Source organism: Thermobia domestica, chromosome 3, assembly GCF_964235325.1.
Source record: "Thermobia domestica chromosome 3, izTheDome1.hap1.1, whole genome shotgun sequence".
Lineage (NCBI taxonomy): Eukaryota > Metazoa > Arthropoda > Insecta > Zygentoma > Lepismatidae > Thermobia > Thermobia domestica.
The window spans coordinates 27029202-27049988 of NC_137456.1; the positions used below are offsets into that span (position 1 = coordinate 27029202).

At 36.8% G+C, this 20787-nt stretch overlaps 1 protein-coding gene across 2 annotated transcripts in view; it reads right to left on the reverse strand.

Annotated features, from left to right (window-relative positions):
- Mrtf (Myocardin-related transcription factor) overlaps window positions 1-20787 on the reverse strand; it is a 548717-nt gene that overhangs the window by 308323 nt on the left and 219607 nt on the right. The gene's annotated exons all lie outside the window — the stretch shown is intronic.

Genomic DNA, 20787 nt, shown 5'->3' on the forward strand with positions numbered 1-20787 from the left:
CTGAATTACAGAAAAGCAGCTGGAAGTTATAGAAATCTATAACAATTTCTGGTTTTAATATTGAGAAAAAATCACGCCATACAAACCAAATTTCCTGTACACGCGGCACTATTACTTGTTATTGACTAGAATAACGAGCACAGGGTGACATGAACATGAGGGGGATACTGGTCTCTGTAATTTACCTGTAGTTCTAGAAATTACATATTCTGTCTGAGATCGAAAGAAATCTTACAATTATTTTAAGGGAAAAATAAATAGACTTGTTTTGTTTCCTATATATATAAAAAAACAAAAAACAAAATAACTGTCCTTTTAAAGCAACTATGTCCACAAACAACGAAAACATTAACGATCAATGAAACGAGAGTGGGGAAAAAGTATGACATAAATGAATTTATTCGTAGAATTTTCGTGATTTAATTAGAAGATTCGTGCCAGATTGCAGCCAAAAAAGATTAGCGCCGTTTCCGGACAAGCAGAGGCGGCAGAGAGAACTCCTTAGGTCAATCTCACAAGTCTGCCTGTTTGCTGCTGACTATATTTAGAAGAAACCAGGACTCAACGACCGGGAAGCAAGCCAACTTGTTGCTCATGAGCACAAATTCTCTCCGATATTTTATTCTTTTTTTGTTAACGCTTTTTACTCTCTCTCTATGTTACATTTGACAGAAGCTGTACCGCTAAGAATGGTGGAAAAAAATTTAACACGGTGGCTCGCTGGAATAGCACTAATTAAAATGTAACATCTCATTAATGGCACAAATCAATGTTAGAAAGTGTTGGATGGAGGTAACTATTCTAGGTATACATATACTTTCTAAAATGTTATAAATACATCTAAAGTTTGTGCTTAAAATCGAATGGCAGCAATGAGAAATTGGACTTCAGTGAAAAAGGCAATCAACTATCCTGACCCAAGTTTCAACTTGCAAAACTTGAATCGAAGAATTTTACTGAATGGAAGATTTATTATTATTATTATTATTATTATTATTATTATTATTGCTGTATCTCGGTTTACGTTGGTTTCAGCTTAGTAATCTGAAGGCTGTCTCTGACAAGTGCAGATTATTTGAAGAATTCTTCAACGAACTTTCTGCCATATGACAGGTGTCTAATGTTACTATTTTTTGTAGATTTGTTAGGAAATGTTTTGCGATTATCTGTTCAACTTTTGTCACAGTGCTTTTAATGACATTGCTATGGTTGAAATAATGATTGGTGTTACTGTAACTCTCTAACATTCCCATAACTTTTTGATTTCGTCAGCCAGATCTTTATATCTGCTTATTTTCGTACTAAATGTTGTACGTATGTAATGAGTCAATGGTACTGCTACATCTATGAGCGTTACTTCTTGGTCCATCTTATTGATAATAGAGATGTCGGGTCTATGTGCAAGTAGCATTACATCTGTTCTGATTTCTCGATCCCAGCAGAGTTTGTATTTACCATTTTCAAGCACTGGAATTGGTTGGTATTTATACCTAGGTAGTATGGCTTGTTATCGGTGATTAGTTCCGTGTTATGTGCCAAAAACTGATGAAATGCTTTTACGAACATCGTTGTGTCTTTTTAGATAGCCTGTGAGACCCATTATACGGCATGAGCCTGTGATGTGTTCAATTGTTTCTAATGTGTCTCCGCATCACTTTTCATCCGGTATTTCATGCTTCATTATGTTATGTTATTGAAGACCTGAAATTTCTACTGTAATTTCATGATTATGCACCAAGGTTAAGAGAGACGGTGAATGAAGATAATGAATGAAGTGGGAAACCGACGCACATGTTGATTGTCCATCACAAATCCCACTTGGCGTCAGTTAATTATGTTTTTAATTCATATTATCTGATAAGTTGTAAAACACAATGAAAACTTGCACGGTTTTTGAAATAGGCCACTTCTAGTGAAACACAATGATTTATGTCTTTTTACCCGACGGTACCCGTGTATAAAATTACTTTATTGGTCTCACCGTTGTGACTGTAATCGGTTATCAACAATCAATATACTTTTCGTATAAATACTAGATTATATTCAAGACAACTGAAGAGGTGGTTACTGTGGATTTCCAACTGCAAAAGTATAACACAAATACAATATCAAAATTTGAGTTTCAAGGCAATTCAATACTGAAAATAGCACTACTGCTTTTGAGATAAACTCTATGGAGTGATTTCATGAATGACCTAACAAATATAAATTGGCCAAATAGCAAATTAGTATGTGTATACACAAAATGATGATTTTGTTTCATAGTATCATCTATTCCTCATTTGGTATAGCATCTATTCCTGTTACTTTACCGTTCCTAAACTTGCGATACAGCTTTTTCACACTCGTCACTGAGTATAGTAAATCTTCATCCTCGCTTGTGGTTATTTTCTTTTACAACACCTAGGCTAGGCAATCTATCCGTATTCTCATACAAGTCCTCAATATATTCTTCACATCTTCCTGAGACTTCATACCGCTCGCTGACTACCTTCTCATTTTTTACTTCCATCCTAATAACCCCTTGTCTCCTAATTTCCATCATTTTAACTTCTTGTAAATTTTCTATTTCTCAATTTTCCATAATTCTTCTGTGTCCTCACACTTTCGTTTTTCTACTCTCTTACTTTTTCGGTTTCCTTTGTAATTCATTATTTAAGTTTCTGTAAATCTATTTGATTTTCTTCTAAATTATGCTATTTCCAAGTCTTCCTTTCGCTCACTTTCTGCTACATCTGTTCTTAGTCATTCTCTGTCTGCGGAAATCTGTTCTTTACTCTGTAGCCCTACGCATGCAGTATTTGGCACATTTCTGCCGCACATATTGGTACTTCTATCTAGCCGTTCCTCGTTTAAATACTTTTCACCAGCGTTCGTATTAGTGATTTCTTACTTTAGTTTTAAGCTTTTCGGTGTCCAACTTCTTCCCAACTTTTATTTTGGCTACATATTTCAGTAGTGGATATCCACTTCGGCCAGCATATGGGTACGAACAGAGAAAATGTCAGCCTCGGGGAGCGTCTTCGTGTTATTTAATTTATTCCGACATTTTTCCTCAGTGTAAGATAATGTTTGATATCTCCAGTCATTTATAGCCGATTTCCATCTTCTTTTGTGTTGGCTAAATCATCTTTTCCCAGTAATTAGTGAATTATTTCTGCAGAAATTAACCATTTCTCTTCTCTTTCATGCATATCGCCTAAGCCGTATTTGCTCACGACACTGTGTTCTTTTATTCTCCCCTATAACTGCATTAAAACAACCCATTAAGTACACATGGATGCCTCTCTTTCTCTCTATGGCTTACTCTCAACATTTTCCTCTACTACTTCAGTTTCGTGCACAGTGGTCAGTGCGTATGTATGTATCACCACTACAATATACATACATTTTTTTTTTCTTCACATCGTAACACTATCACTAAGACATTGTATTTTCGATACCTCCTCTTTCAGGCGCTTACCTAGAATTATTCCCACACGATTACGACTGCCTTATTATTACTCGAGTAAACATTCTATATCCTTCGCTTCTCCATTCCAGTTACCTTTCAATCTAACTTTACAAAGATCTACATTCTTCTTTAAGACCTAATTTTCTTCCTTGTAACATGACACGTACGATGGATGTTTCTATTCTAATCCTTTTACTCTTTATTGTCCTTCACCCCCCCCCCCCCCCGTGAAAGTTTTCACATTATTATCCTCGTCTCATAATCTTTCCCAAAGGCAACTTGGTTCCGAAAATTCCAATAGGAGGATATTTTTGATTCAGAACTTATTTTGAATCTACACGTTTTCCTTCTTTTTATTCTAGCCAAATTAGAAAAAAAAAATAGTAGTTCCCCGTTACTTTCCACCTAACAGAGTCTCAGCCGCTCAAGTCACTCTAACACCCTTGGAACTAAGATAAAAGCTGCCGTATCTATAATGTCTTTCGCCATGCATGTATTTACTACAGGAATAAATGCTGGGTTTTCCCACGGAACTCTTCGTCTGGATATTCTACCGTATTTAGATCAATTCGGCAGGAATATCTTTCTGGTACTGAACTACCGTCAACATAGCTCTACAGTTCACTAAGCACGTTCTCTTTCTCACTCGATACATGCCTCAGGTAAAGCGGAGCTAATATTCTTCGTTTTAACGATATCTTTCGCCATTCTGATTCCTGCCTTAAATTACTATTTCTATATAAGGTCTACTTAATAATAATACCTCAGTTAGTCAACAAATAATTTTATATATAAACGGGTTTGCACTAAACATTGAAAAATCTATCGTCTATCGTCTACCGATGTACTTGTCTCAGGATTACTATTCAAACTGATCGTACGATCGAACTGTCCTGCTAGTTACTCTGGCTTATCTATATATTAACAGCGGTGTCTGTGAACAAAAAAACTTCAGATCCAAATTGAAAGTGACTACATTTGTGACTATTAACCTCTTGAAACACTCTACCGATCTCGATTAAATTTTTGACGTAGATAAAGTTCTGGCTTGGGAATGTTTTTAGCTATTCACTTTGACTGTAGAACTTAGGGAGGGAGAGGAGGGGGAATTATAAAAAATGAAAATAACTCTTGAACCACCCGACCCATCTCGATAAAATTTTCAATATAGATGACGTTCGAGCATGGAAAGTTTTTTTTTTTTTTTTTAATATTTTCATTTTGACGGTAGAATCTAGGGGAGGAGGTGCGAAGGGGAGATTAATATATAAAAATAAATAGAACTTAACTCTTGAACCACCCAACCGATCTCGATCAAATTTTCAACATACATGACATTCGGGCCTGGGATAACTTTTATCATGCCGTGCCCCGCAACATGAGGGGAGAGGGAAATATAAAAATCACCGAAAATGACCAATATCAAAGAGCGCTTTAGTAATAGTAAACTATTTTTTCCTTAATTTAACCCAGCGAAATCGTAGTGCGTCTTAAATTCGAGTAATAATCGAGAAATTCTTAAAGATATTATTAACGTGTTATTAAAACTACTTTGCTAGCGATAAAGATTTTTAATTTTGAATCATAATCAATCATTCAGACAATAGTGTCCTGCGCTTGCGCAGGACGTGCGGGTTTGCTAGTTGTTATTAATTCAGAAATAAATGATTGACTTTGATTTCATTTTCAGATTAGCGCTCCTTTCAGCACCTAGGTTCTATGAGAAGTGAACCAATAGCTTAACGTGGGATGCGAATCACATGAGCTCCCGTCGGGAATCGAACTCAGGTCTCAATAAATCCTTTGAGCTCTAAAGTTCTTTATACTACTTGATAAACACATGAAGAAGACACATTACAAAACAACAAATCTCTATAAACAAAAATTTACAACTAATCAATGGTATAAATTTACAACGTCAAGCACTATATCTACTTACAATCTTCATGATTCAATTGTTTTAGTAATCTGTATACACACACAGAAACATTCATTATAACGTTATATCTAGTGACCTATATAATATGGACCTTTTGAAGGATATATCAGAGCCATTTACATCTAAACATAAACACAAAAAGGCATGTTATATATTTTAACCTTCCATCTCTGATGAAGTAGAGTCAAAAGGAATGGAACAACATACATAAAGCAAATTCGAGATAGGTGGCTGTGGTGCAAGAATGCGTGGGTTTCGTTGACTTATGTTTTATCTAGCACAGCTGTTCTTGCCAGCTCTCTCTCACTACCGGACAAAGCTTAAGACTTCGTTTGTCTCGTAAACACTCTCATGGTAGCAGCTTTGCCAACTCAGGAGTTCGAACTTTTTTTTTTTTTTTTTTTTTTTAAGCAGAGAAAAAATATTCTACTATACACACAATGCAATAAAAAGGGAGAGGTTGCTGTTTCAATTAACTTAAAATATTCTCCCCTCTCTTGCATCACTGTAAATCATGGTAGATCTTCTCGTTTCCGTGATCACGTTTATTTACTATTTGTAGCAGTCTGCGGAATAGTTTAAGCTTTTCCAAGAAGTCCTTTTCAATGCGCTAGTTTTGTCCGAAGAATCTGTGGTCATTTACAAATCCGTGCCCACTTCGTTTCATACCTCCTTGTGTATGTGTGTGTTGTAATTTTCTTTCAATGTAAGTATATTATTGTCACATGAAAGAGAGAAAGTAAAAACTAAATATCAGATTTGCGTCCCATGGTTATGCTCTCTAGATTAAACAAGACGGGTCATTAAAGAAAGTGAATGAATGAATATGAAAGAATTGGTGGAATGAAAGTGTGGGAAGAAAATCCACACAATTAAGATTGTCTTTCACAAAGTCACATAACTTGAGATCCAACTAGGAACTCCTTGCACAAGACGTGTGTGCTCTATCACTGAGCCGCTTTACCTCTTCCTCATCAAAAGTGTATTCTGTCAAAACTTTTGCAAACTAAGAAAACTTGCATGTTCGTTGCTGTTGTCGGAGATTCGTGTGGAGCATTGTACTGTATGGGTCAGAGACATAGACATTATGCAAAAATAATGAAAAACGATTAGAGGCTTTCGAAATGTAGGCGTGCAGAAGAATGGAGAGAATTAGTTAGATCAAGCGGAAAAGGAATGGGAGGGTGTTAGAAATAGTGGGGAAACAAAAAGCAATTTTAGATATTATTAAGAGGAGGAAGAGAAACTGGTTGGGACATTGGCCAAGAAGGAACTGTATCATGAGGGACGTGCTAGTGAGTACGGTGGCAGGAAAGAGAGGGAGGGGCGAAGGAGACTACAATTAATGGACGATATCAAAACAGGAAAATAGTACGTGAAGATGAACAGGTTAGCGGAAGACCGTGGAGTATGGAAGCTTCTCAGTTGCAACAAGTGACCTGCAAATAATGGCAGAATACCTATGCCATGATGACTATGATGATGTCGGAGAACAGAAGTCGGAACTAGAAGGAATATTAACCCTTCGGCGGGGAGTGGAGGGCAGAATTAATTTATAGATTATGCAATTGAAATATTCAAAATTGGTTTTCCCAAAGAAAATTTTTTCCCGAGCTCTCCACCAATATATCAGGTTTGTCATGGCTTAAAAAAAAAAAAAAAAAAAAAAAAAAAAAAAAAAAACTCGTATTTAAGAGCTCCCCCGTACATCAACATACTGATAGAAAGTCAGGAAATCGTAAGACGAAACAGGCAAGAATCACTGCCAACAGCTTCTAAAACCTCAACACTAAAATTTATTGTTGTTGTATGCCTAGTGCATTGCGTTTTCGATTATTATCTTACAGAAGAGTTCACGCATTATGCATATAAAACAGGATTTGTATTTTTTTAAAACTTTAATGTTACACGCATACTAATTCGATTATTTCTTATTTTACTATCACACCAAATAACAGAAGTAAACTCTTTTCAGCACAAAGGTTATATGAGACGTGAGCTAGAGCAGATATATGCAAGTTGGAACAGAAGGTGGAACAAACACCGAGGACTTACTGGGGTCGAGGGTCGTATGAGATAATGTATAACATTTTCATAACAATCGAATGCCCATAGTTAATGGACAAACTCATTCAACATACAGTAACACCACAGGAACACAAAAATTATTGATAACGATAACCAAAATATTTATTTACTAAATAAAACTAAAAAAATCTGTTTATTTATCATTTTAGTTGGAATCTGATTCTTCATATTCTGAATTAATCTCTCAATGTTTCTTGGTGCACTGGATGTTCCATCGCAAATGATATTTTCAGAGGACATCAGTTATCCAGGAAAAATTTTCAATTCAGTTTAAGATTATGTAAGAATTATATTTTCAGTGAGGGTTCACGGATGCCGGGTGTCGGCTGTTGCACATGGCTGGCCTAGAGCTTAATCTGGGGTTTGAGCCACATGAGCTCCGGCTGGGAATTGAACTCGGGTCTCCCGCACTCAAGGCGCATACGCTAACTAGACAGTTACAAGCACCAGAAGCGTTACACAATTCGGTATGATGATACTGGTACTGATTTCTAACCTTGGCGCACGGTTTCGCGCTCTAATACAAGGAAATATAATAAATATATTATGCATCATGTACAGAACTTGTGATAATGTTCGATGAAATTTCAAGTCGATTGTGGATTAAAAGTGGTTCTCAACCTTTTTTCACTGACGACACATTTTACTGAATGCCAGGACATCACGACACACTTGTTTGATATCTTTATTATAAATAATAATAATAATAATAATAATAATAATAATAATAATAATAATAATAATAATAATAATAATAATAATAATAATAATAATAATATAGTGAAACCAATTAGTTTTTATAATGACTCTATACAGCACTGAGCATTATTGCTACCGCTTAAGGTGTTGACTGGTACAGTCTGTCTCGATTTCAACTAATTATTATTAAATCCTTTATGATTTTCAAATTCTAAAATTTCGAGACACGCGTTAGAGGACTGCCTGACACCAGTGTGTCGCGACGCATCGGTTGAGAATCACTGGATTAACGAAAGTTTTGAGTTTTACGTCCCACGATTATGCCGGCTAGGCTAAAGGAGACGGTGATGATGAGGAATGAATGAAATGGTGGAATGAAAAAAGTGGGAGAACCCCGAGAAAACCCACGCACACGGTGTTTGTCCACCACAAAGTTCACTTGGCGGGAGCAGGGTTTGAACCCGAGACCATACGCACCAGAGGTGAACGCTCTACCACTGAGCCACCGTGGCCCTTAATCACTGGATTAAAATATACAACAAATGCTTGAAGAAAAAAGCAAAAGAAGAATGCAACTAAGTATGTACAAATTCCGTAATTGCATACAATTTCACGTGCAATATTTAAATTCACTTACTATAAAATTGTAGAGCCCGGAGTATACTTACTATGACAAGCGTGGCAATCTTGTATTTCTATAGATATTGTTAATAAAAAGCGAATCCATGATATGCTTCAAGTACTTTTTTTAAGTGAAAATTGGATTTGCAATGGAAGAACGAAACACTCGATCGAAAGCGGAAAATTCCAAGAGAAACACTGGAAGCTTGAAGGTCGAGGCCAAGATGGACATCCAAAGGGTATTTGTGTGTATGTGTGTGTGTTTTTTTTTTTTCTATTAGTCTCTTTCATTCTATCTGGTTGTTTATGCGCCTGTTTATTCGTGTTCCGAGTGGGTTTTGTTCACAGACTCATTTCTCTCTTCGTTCTTCCTTTTTTTGCCTTTCACTGTCTCAAACGAGCACACTTCGTTGTTTTAGAACCGCGCGCTGTGTGCAAACCAGTGACCCACAAGAATTATGGGTTACAGTTAGGGATTTACTTGTTTCACTATGTTACTTTTAATCTACTTGTGTGTGCTTTATGACTTCTCTTCCATTAGCTTAAGCAACTACCGTACATGGCACCAAAAATATGTACACTTCATACAGGGCGTTCTTTACGACTTCTTTCACAGTAACACTTAAAATTTATGAAAGGAAATGACCAGTTGCGCTTCACAAACGTTTTTTTTTTTTCTGAGTCCATCTTTATTTAAACTTTAATAAACTGAATATTATGTTCAAACACGAGACTCAAATCATAGATCATTTTTGCACCATAAGTGCACCAAGACAAGTTAAAACTTGCTCACACTTTCATTAGGATACGAATATGTATAGATGCTTCTTTAGTATTATGCCATAACTCAGGTTTTGTGTCAATTTTCTGTTCTTCATCACTTTTAATTTCTAGAAGATAAGCCAAAATAAGAAAAAAAAGTTTTCGTGGTGGATATAAAGTACTCTCCCTTGACGTAGCGTGTTAGCATAATGTACAGTCCGCAGCAAAAAACCTGCAACACGAGCATGTAAGTTTATTGCGAAAAGACGAAGTCTTTTGCTCCAAAATAAGTGTGCATGGACGAACGCCGAGGTTTCTCCTGGCGTGATTCGTGGCACTCAGACGTTATGTTGATTCCCTGCGTTGTTAGGCGTAGTTTCACAATAAACTTACATGCTCATGTTGCATTTTTTTTTTTTTTTTTTTTTTTTTTTGCTGCGGACTGTACATGATGTTATTTTCAGTTAAAGTTGAAGATTCTGACACTAGCGTCCGTATGGGTACAGCTGACGCAAAGAGTCGTACAATTAAATGCAAAAGACCTGCTGTTTTTAGGGTGATGACATTAAACGCTGAATCGTGGGTTCGCGTAAACACCGCACACAAGGGAGGATTAAAAAATGTCTACCACATAAATAATTATTTTCTGTTCCTGAAAATGCAATATTCTTCTCTGTTTTGTGCCTTCAGTTCTCTTAGTTTACAGTTAGAAAAAAAAATTGGGATCATTGGGCATGGCAAAGATTCAAGCGGAATTACGACTGTTCCTGAACACGTCGCATCCAGTGGACTTTCAATAATGTGAAAATCGCTGGAATTATTGTATATAAGCCCGAGATGATTACAGGGAAACTGACAGTGGAAATTAGGATTTAATGAAAGTTTTACGGGTGAAATCTCGGAAATTTTGGGTGGCACCCGCAGTTCTTTTATGATCCTGTCATCTCGAGTTTCTTTCTAGGAAGTCTGTGCACACTGGAGCACGCGATTTGAAATCAACGAACTACAAGAAAAATGTGCCTCTGAACTTCGCTATTTCATAATCAACAGACCGCTTATTGTTAATTTCAAAACATTATTAAGTTATTACGTCACTCTATAGGTTATTAATTGACAAAGTGACTCTTCACCTACAAGCTATAACACTCCATAATCAACATACTTTTTGGCTTAAACGTAAAGACAAGAATTTTGTTAGTTTTCACACAAAATGACAACATACTATTCAAACAAACCTGCAGCAAAATTACATTTGTGGTTATATGCGTAATTAAGTTAGAAAGATCTAATTGTGCTTTCTGCTCACATGTTGCTCAACACGTGCTGGGCAATTCTCCAAGACATGTTAGCATAACGGGATAATTATGCTATTCACAACAAACATAGCAAAACGTAGATATGACAGAAACAGGAGTGGGATAGCCTATAGTAACGAAAAATGTTGAGTGTCAGCGTGTTGCTAGCTTGGAGTTGACTGTCCATTTTCAGCGATATGGATGTGTGAAAAGCCGAATAATAACGTTCCTATGTATGATCCGAATTGAACACGGGTCTCATACTTCAAAAACAATTAGCTTAACGTACGCTTTAGTATTGGGTACCAACTACTTTAAAAGTTTAAATTAGAATTACTGGAAAGCTATAATTTTTACACATGTTTCTTATGTCCATAAAACGGCTAGAGGTTTTGTCTGATATTGTGAAACTATATTTATTAATACACAGTGATTTAAAAAAAACGTATTTGAAATTAGTATTTTGAAAAGCAATAATGGTACTACGGCCGTCAAAATTTTCATATTTACTTAAACATGTCTTAAAGTTTATATACACTACCGCTCATGGAAGTTTGGACACGCACTTTACAAGTAATAAACAAGTCATAAAGCTATTTTGACTATGACATAACGTTCTTGCTTGGCAATAATATTAATAAATGACAGAAGTGATACCTTGGCCACCTCAATACAGTATAATATGTCAAACTAACAAGTCTGCCTCAGCTTTACAAGTAAAGATGCAAAACGCCAAGGAAACATAAGTGGTTCCAAATGCGCACAGCAGAGCCCCCTGGACGAGCAAGTTTGTGAAACAGGTAGACAGGAATTACGATCGCTCTAATAAGATAAAATTCTCGATGGAACGTCATTGATTCCGTCAAGGGCAACTTTAGTTCCTAATAGAATTGGGTGAGTGAAGATCGTCGCAGTGATCAGAAGCAAGTGCATAATACCAAGACGATGCCGTGAGGAAAGCCTGTGCCTATTGAAAAAAGAGCAGTGATGGTTACCCTTCACAAAGAAGGGTATTCAGTGCGAGATTTTTTTTAAAAGGTAGCTAAATCTACGTTAATGATGCAATAAGGCGATACGCCACTTTCGGAACTTATGAAGATCGTCTCGGTGACAACAGAGGCTGAAGATATGCGAATACAATTACTTAGTAAGCGTAAAAGAAGGTTAACAGCACCGGAAATAACGACATAGGTCAAAAGAACGCGTTCCAACGAAGTGTTGGTTAGTACCGTGAAACGGCGACTACAGGAATCAAATTTACATGGGCGTGTAGCCGGCGTAAGCCGTTGCTTAGGCGTGGTAACAAACAGAAAATACTACAGTGGGCATACGCACACAAAAACTGGACAGTCAAAAAGTGGAAACGTGTGCTGTGCACCTATGAGTAAGTTTGAAGCTTTGGAAAAGGACGACGACGATTTGTGAGCAGATCCCCAGATGAGAAAATGCCACCGGAATGCATAATGCCGACATGGTGAAGGGTTTGCATTATTCTGGGAGTTTTTTTTATATGCTCGGGTCGGCGGGTTAACTAAAATCGATGGCATTATGCGAAAAGAACACTATTCAGAAATTCTTGAAACACAAGCCAATTCCGACTGGTCTCCGTTTCACTTTAGCACACGATAACGATCCCAAACATATCTGCACTTTGCAGAACATATCTCTAAGCCCAAGCAAAAACAGGGATCCTACAGCTAATGGTATGACCCCCATAATCACCCGATCTCAACCCTATGGAGAAGTTGTGGGATGAATTTGATAGGCGTGTGTGAACTCAGTACCCAACATCGCAGCATGACTTGTGGAACATTCTCCTAGACAAGTGGAACACTATTCAACATGAGGTTTTGGAAAAGCTAGTGAGGTAGATGCCAAGAATAGTTAAAACAGTTAGATTTGCAAAAGGTGATTTCTTTGACCAAACGAAAGTGTGAGTAACTTTGTCAAAGAAATCCTTTCCTGTGATTTACTTTTGTTCCACCGTTGTAGCAATCAATACAGGTATATAGACACCTATATTTGTATTTTGCCTCACAGTATTTACGTTAAACCTCTATTTTATATGTCCGTATCACTGTCCGAAGGTCGTTAAACCTCTATTTTATATCGCCGTATCACTGTCCGAAGATCATCAACCACTGGCACGAGCAACAGCTCTACTCAAATTTTATCCCAAACTCGGGTAAGCAAGTCCATCATCACGGGCGAAACAGTAATAGTGATCTGATTTTTCAGCTCTTCCAGGTGTTTTAATAATGTGGGTACATAAAGAGTGAAAGAGTATCCTTAATGTACCCTCAAAAGCGGAAGTCACAGGGAGACATATCCACAAAGTTACACTCAGCAATGTCGACGATGCAAAATGCCTTCAAGTGCTAAGTCGCTACTTTCACCCGGACTTAGGCAGATAAAACGCTGCTAAATTATCGATATAGCGGGTAACTAGTAGAAACTAGATGTTATCTTCCACCAGACAGCGCGTGCTGTTTAGTGATCAGTAAAATGAAATCTTTCAGTTTAACGTCCCACGATCATGACATTTAGGCTAAGGGAGACGAAGATTAAGCAAATGAATCATGACGGAATAATTTGTGGAATGAGGAAGTGGAAGGAAATGGGAGCACACCGAGAAAATCCACGGACACGATGTTGTCCACCACAAACTTACTTGGTCGGGGATCGAACCAGGGACCACCCAGCAGAGGTAAACGCTCCACCACTAAGCTACCGTGCCCCCTTTTAATAATTCCTTTCTTTAATCAATCTGTATTTACACAATGGATACTAAAATTCTACTGAATGCTTTATTTCTGACAATTCATTGAACCTCATCGACACAAGTACAGTACGCCAGCTTAACTAACGAACAACACAAAGACTGGTCAAAATTCCTGACATTTCAAATTATATCAGTAATATACACACAAAAAAAATATAAATAATCTCTTTTTAATTGCAAGTTAATTTTATTTTTTATGAAGATACTTCATTAAGATTAAAATCTGTCTATATAGGGTATGACAATTTCCCAAAAACGTCATAACTGATCAAATACGATTTATCTAATTTTACCTCTTAGGTTTGTAATGTTTCTTTTTTTTTTTTTTTTTTTTTAATAGAGACTGCTCACAGTTTATAGCCCAGTCAATGAAGGTCAAAGAACATCAAAGTTCGGAAAAAATTTGGGTAAAGCTGATTTTCTCCCAAGTGATAGACCACTATGAGAGGAACATTTTCCCAAAAGTCCCCGCCCCTCCCCCTGGAGCTTTCCCCACCACGCCCCCTCAAAGTTAAAAAAATGGGCGTTTTAGAAAAAAGGCCATATCTTCAAAACTAATTGACATATTAACATGCTTCTTTTTTTCTCGTAATCTGTGAAATGTGCTCTACAATTTTGTATTCCTTAAAGTTTTTCATAAACCTAATGGTTTCTTGGCAATTTTAACCTAAAGAGAAAAAAATGAAAAAAATCGCCCGCGCCATTTTGTTTTTCCTCTTATATTTCCTTAGTGAGTTGTGATATGGAAAAATGTTTCAAATAAATCTTAAAGAGCATAAAATTATCTTTCCAACGGTGTATATATTGTGGGGGTTACTCTTAAAATTAGCCATGTAGCGAGGTAAGTTTGAAGACGAGCGGGCTCAAATTATCGCCTCAAATATCATGGAGGGATAAAATGCATAACACTAAGTAAATGTGTTAAAACAGAAGTGGAGGTGAAGCGAACTCCGTTGGGAATATTTAATCCTGAAACTATTCGTATTCTTTCGTATGCCAAAAAAAGTCACCATAGTGGGCTCTCCAATATTTTTGTGGAAGATTTTAATGACTTGAAAGTTACCAGAGGAATTGAATGTCGAACGGTACACCCCATATTTCCAATGAATGTTTTGTGGATTGCAGGCGCAGATATGCAGCCTGGGTGGAATGGATTCATGACCTCCGTAATGAGTAAAAGAGAAGATTGTGAGGATACATATATATTAGGAATTCCCTTTATAAACATGGATCCTAGCAATCCATCAACAATTTTCTCTGCTCTCAGTTATGCTGCAGAACAATGTCAGAAGCTACGCCGTGCCTGTATTGTTACGTTCGATCGACCATTGTTTTTAAAGGCGACTGAAATTGTAGCGTCAGCAAATCCCAACAGTGAAGTGTCAAAAATTATTCTGAGGCTAGGAGACTTCCATCTATTAATGTCTTTTATGGGTGCTATTGGAAAGATAATGGAAGGGAGGGTTTGGAAGACCTATGGGCTACAGTTTACGGTAAACTGACTGTGAACCACATGTTGAATGGTCACGCATACGCTAGAGCTGTCCGTGCATATAGCCTTTCTACTTGTGCGATTGTTAGTGATGAAAAGCAGTTTTCCTGAAATAAATGGCTGATCTTGCATATTTGGAAAATATTTCTAAAGATCTTCTTGAAAAGAGATGTTCTAGATGAAAAGATAATGAAGAAGATGTTCTAGAAGAACCAGCTGTTAAAGAAGCTTTGAGCAAATTTAACGATTTCTTGCAGGAGATTAGAACTTCAAGCAGAACAATTAAGCTGTGGGTTAATCTCCTTAGGTGAATTGACCTTATAATGCTGTTTATCTTTGCAGAAAGATCAGAACTGGGATTTACATATGAATACAACAATTCAAATTCTCCCATATTTTCATGCTGCCGGACATCTCCCCTATGCTAAATCCGCCCACTTGTATGCACAAGAGATGTGCAAACTTGAATCAAAACTCACAAATCAATAACTAGTCCTTTTTAAGGAGAAAGGATTCTTCACTATTAGGCGGAAAGGCAAGTACTGGTCAGGAACGTGGTCTGATATATGCATAGAACAAGATTTGATGCGACCCATGAAATCTGTTGGACTGACACATGGCCGTGGCATTTCTGACAATACTCTTCCAAAATGGGTACTTGGAACACCATTCTTTCTCAAAGTCCATGAGGCTGTAGAAGATTTTTTTTCGGAACAGCAATGCAGTTTAGCGAACAGCACGTGTAACTACGAGAATCCAGAAAGAAGAAAGACTTGTCAGACTTACAGAAGTTTACAGCTTGGTTACAAGAACACAATCCTTTTACAAAGTTGTCTGGTGAACTGGTCTCTTTGGCCACTGGGTTTGTTTGTGATGATTCAATAAACTGTGATCAAGCATACGATGTCGGTTTGTCTACCATGAACAAAATTAAATGTAAAAATTTCCAAGAACTCAAATTGCACAGAAAAGGTGAAGACACAGGCAGCACAGAAGTCAGCAAGAGTAAGATCAAAAGAAGTCAATATCAATTCTCAACAGCTTTTTAATCGGATATTGTGTGCCTGTGCGCCAGCAAATTAAAGACATATTTCGAATATGAATTGGCAGTACGCCCACCAGCTCTGTTTGACGAAGTTTCTCTTCGAAAAGGTACAAAATCATCCTTGATGAAAGTTTTCGAAGAAGGAATCATCGAAGAACTAGATGTAAAGTATGCAACATATATTGTAGACGGAGGGTTTCTTCTTCACCATCTGCCATGGATAAAAAATTGTACCTTTGGAGCTGTCTTAGAGAACTATTGTACACATGTTCTTAATAAATATGGTCAAAAATCTATCGTTGTTTTTTATGGTTACCCTAGTGAGCCTGCCACGAAAAATGAAGAACAAAACAGGAGAGCGGCGAAAAAATCTTCACAAGACATAATTTTTTGTCAAAACACAGTCTGTGCCACGGGAAAAGACAAGTTCTTAGGTAATAGAAACAATAAGAAGAGATTATCGTTGGCTCTGGGGTCTGAACTCGTGAAACGGGGATTGACTGTAATTACAGCAGAGGAAGACGCAGATGTTGACATTGTAATGACGCCCATTCAACAGTTGAAAACTGCTTCAAAAGTTATTGTTGTAGGATCTGATACTGATCTGGTAGTCTTACTTACTGCTTTGTCTCCTGAGAAAGAAAGTTCTTCTGTTTATTTCTGTAAAGAGAAAGGTGGTGTGACTCCGAACACACGGTACTTCAGGATCGAAACATTGATTGAAAAGTTTGGAGATTGCCGGCAACTACTTTTGTTCTGTCATGCGTTTACAGGATGTGACACGACATCGTGTTTTTATGGTATGGGCAAATTAAAAGTAATAGATATGCTCAAATCACCGGAATTTCAAAACTGGGCCAGAGTGTTTTTGGATATTTCAAAATCTAAAGGGGAAATATTATCTACAGGTGAAAAATTAGTTTTGGCTTTGTATGATTTGGGAAAATACTCAAATTTGAATGAAGCCCGATACCACAGAATTTTGTCTTTCACAAAGAAAAGTTCACTAAGATCTAACTTTGACCTGGTCAAATTACCTCCAACTTCTGAAGTGTATAATGAACATTCCCTCAGAGTATTTTTGCAAGTACAGAAATGGTTAGGAAATAAACTTCCTGACACAGAATGGGGTTGGAGGATATAACTAATTAAAGAAAACGGACGCTCCAAAAAGACATTGAAACCTATTCCCACATGCAAGCCATTTGCACCAGACGAGCTTCTGTACATAATATCATGTTCGTGTAAGCAAGGATGTAGGCAATACTGTAAATGAAAAAAAAAAAAAAAAACTAAAATAGATTGCTCTGCAATATGTGAGCACTGTATGGGCTGTCTTGCCTAAACTCACATTTCTATTCCGAGGAAGTACTTGTAGAATCATCATCCGAAAATTAAATAGTATACTGTATAGCTACGGAAGATTAAGTTGAAAATACTGCAGTAAGCATAGCGGACACGTTCAAAATTAAGATGTAAACATAATAAAAAATGTTATAGATATAATTTTATACGCTAATTGACTGAGGAGATCCAAGGCAAAAAATAGGGAAAGGAAGAGCAAACAAAAATATTTCAAATTTTTATAGTTTATTTGTTTATCTAGAAATTTTTAGATTTATAAAAATATAGAAAAAAATAAAATAATTTTATCACTTTTTAAGAATAAAACAGAATGTGAAAATTATCACTGTGTTGAATAGTTTTGGAGATAATACATTTTGTCAGAAACGCTTATTTTTAAATTTGGAATGGTAATGGGGATAGAGTGAGGGTTAAAGCTTCACAGGAGAGGCAGGACTAAACAAAACTGCTTTTCTAACATGCAGTGGTTTATTATTTGAGAAAAAAAAGCTTTGTTATTTTTTTTCTTTCGAAATGAAACATAGTGACTGATATTTGAGGCGAAAATTTGAGCCCGCTCATCTTCAAACTTACCTCGCTACATGGCTAATTTTAAGAGTAATCCTCACAATATATGCACCGTTGGAAAGATAATTTTATGCTCTTTAAAATTTATTTGAAACATTTTTCCATATCACAACTCACTAAGGAAATATGAGGAAAAACAAAATGGCGCGGGCGATTTTTTTCATTTTTTTCTCTTTAGGTTAAAATTGCCAAGAAACCATTAGGTTTATGAAAAACTTCAAGGAATACAAAATTGTAGAGCACATTTCACAGATTACGAGAAAAAAAGAAGCATGTTAATATGTCAATTAGTTTTGAAGATATGGCCTTTTTTCTAAAACGCCCATTTTTTTAACTTTGAGGGGGCGTGGTGGGGAAAGCTCCAGGGGGAGGGGAGGGGACTTTTGGGAAAATATTTCCCTCATAGTGGTCTATCACTTGGGAGAAAATCAGCTTTACCCAAATTTTTTCCTTGCAAAAACCTTTATTGACTGGGCTATTAATGCAGTTATCGAATTACTGGGAAGCTTTCCAAAAATAAATGTATTATCTTCTTTGTATTACCATTGAGTAAGCCTATAGTTTACGATTTTCATTTTAGTGCATTTAATATGCAACCGGAACAGCTTCCCTGTATTGTTGGTTGCATATCGTCTTGGGCGCAAAAAAATTAGAATCAGTACGTTAAATTCTACGTATATCATTCAACCGCAATACTTATTCAGACGATTATACTCCAATATGCAGTTTCTCTAATTGACACTTACCTGTCAGGTGAGTTCGTTCGGACCCACTGGAGTTGTCTAAGAAAAAGTCCTCGTAGGTCCGATCGGGCTTACAATTTTTAATTCGTCGAGATGTCGTAAGAGTTCTTGTAAAATGGTGCTTCTAGTATTAATGCACTGTAGTGTTTCTGTCATACACAATATAGGAGGATTTACGTTGTAAGTTTTGGTGTTAGATGTTGCTAATTAACGCCGCTAGGGGAGATGAATATCAAGTAAGAAGCATGTGCTGTTTTTGTAGGAATAATCGGACATAAGTATTGCTTATTGAATGGCATGTTAAAAGTTTAACAATGGATTCATTATTTATTCTATTTACTTTGACAAGATGTCAGTATTGTGAAGTCCCCGCCATTTGCTAAATTTTTAGAAAGGTCTGAATCTTTATACCGTTTTTCCTAATGAGTTCAGTTTCTGCGCATAATTCTTCGTTTTTCATTGCACAAAGAAACTACTTATTAGCACTAAAAGCAAGAGGAATTCATCCACACTTCTAACACAAAGCTAGCTTACTCAAATAATGAACACGGGCCGCGGTGGCTCAGTGGTAGAGCGTTTACCTCTGGTGCTTGGGGTCCCTTGTTCGACCCCAGCTCGCGCCAAGTGAACTTTAAGTAAAACTTGAACTTTGCGAGTCGGACCTCCAATTTCATGCGCGCTGATTCAATACCTCGCCTTAGATTATGTTTCAATATTAACATTATATTTTAAAAATATGTACAAAATAAGAAAAATATAAGTACGTTTGGCATTCTATCGGTAAAAAACAAAATTCACCCTTGGCCCAGCTAACATGTTAAGGAACCAATAAGTAGTAAAATCAGGTGTCGAGAAAAGTTAGTTGGAACTTTCAAAACTGAAACAAGGGAAGAAAATGATACATAAACCAAGATATAAATTAAAAGTACACGAAGAATCGAACTTACAGAATGGTGTTTCATGATAGCTAAGCCATTGAATGTCAGATTTCCAGAGAACAGATAGACAGAACTATGCATGAAATCGTAGGACAGCTGAGCCGAGATGGGTACCAGATCATTTCCGAGATGGTTACTGCTGATGAAACCTATATACAATTAAAGTATCAGTGGCGGATCTAGAAGGTAAAAACTGGACGCGCTCGCAAGAACCCAGACTATGATAGGTAGGTATATCATGAGTTTAATATAAACTTTCAAAATAGTAGCTTAAATTATTTTTGTCACTCAAAAAACTGAGGGACTTAGGCTAGATCCGTCACTGTGGATTCTTTGAAAAAGAAACAATTGAATCGAGTAAGATTGCCTGGATAGTTCAAGGAGTTAAATGTCTCTTTATACCGCTAAGGGGCTATACGAGGGAGACCTACTACTTAAAATGGGATTCAACCCACTTCTCGGGTGTGTACTCGATGTATGCACCCTCAGAAGCTAAACTAAACCCAGAATCAGGCATACAGAAAAGTTGACTACTTCGCTACAAACGAAACTAGAACTACGTAGAACAACGAAAATTGAAATGTTCCCAAGGTTAAACCGTCTTAGGCTGGAGGAGACGGTTGATTAATAAAAGTGAAACATTAAGAAAGAACTAGTGGAACAAGAACACAGGAAGGAAAAGAGAGAAAGAGAACGCCGAAAAATCCACAGACAAAGCAATGTCCACCAAAGAATCGCATCGTCTGAGATTGAACAGGGGCCCCTAGCTCCACAGACAAGAGATCTACCACTGAGCCATCGGTCTAGGCATAACAAAAAGTTAAGATTCTGACTGGAATGACAGAACAGATTACTCTATCAGTATTTTTATTCCTGCGGCGATGAACGTTCAATGTTTGTTACGCAATACAGTTAATTATCAGGAATTCTGTTACTGAGCTGAACTACCTAACACTGCTATGCTTTGAATTATTACTCGACTACCGCTACAAATGAG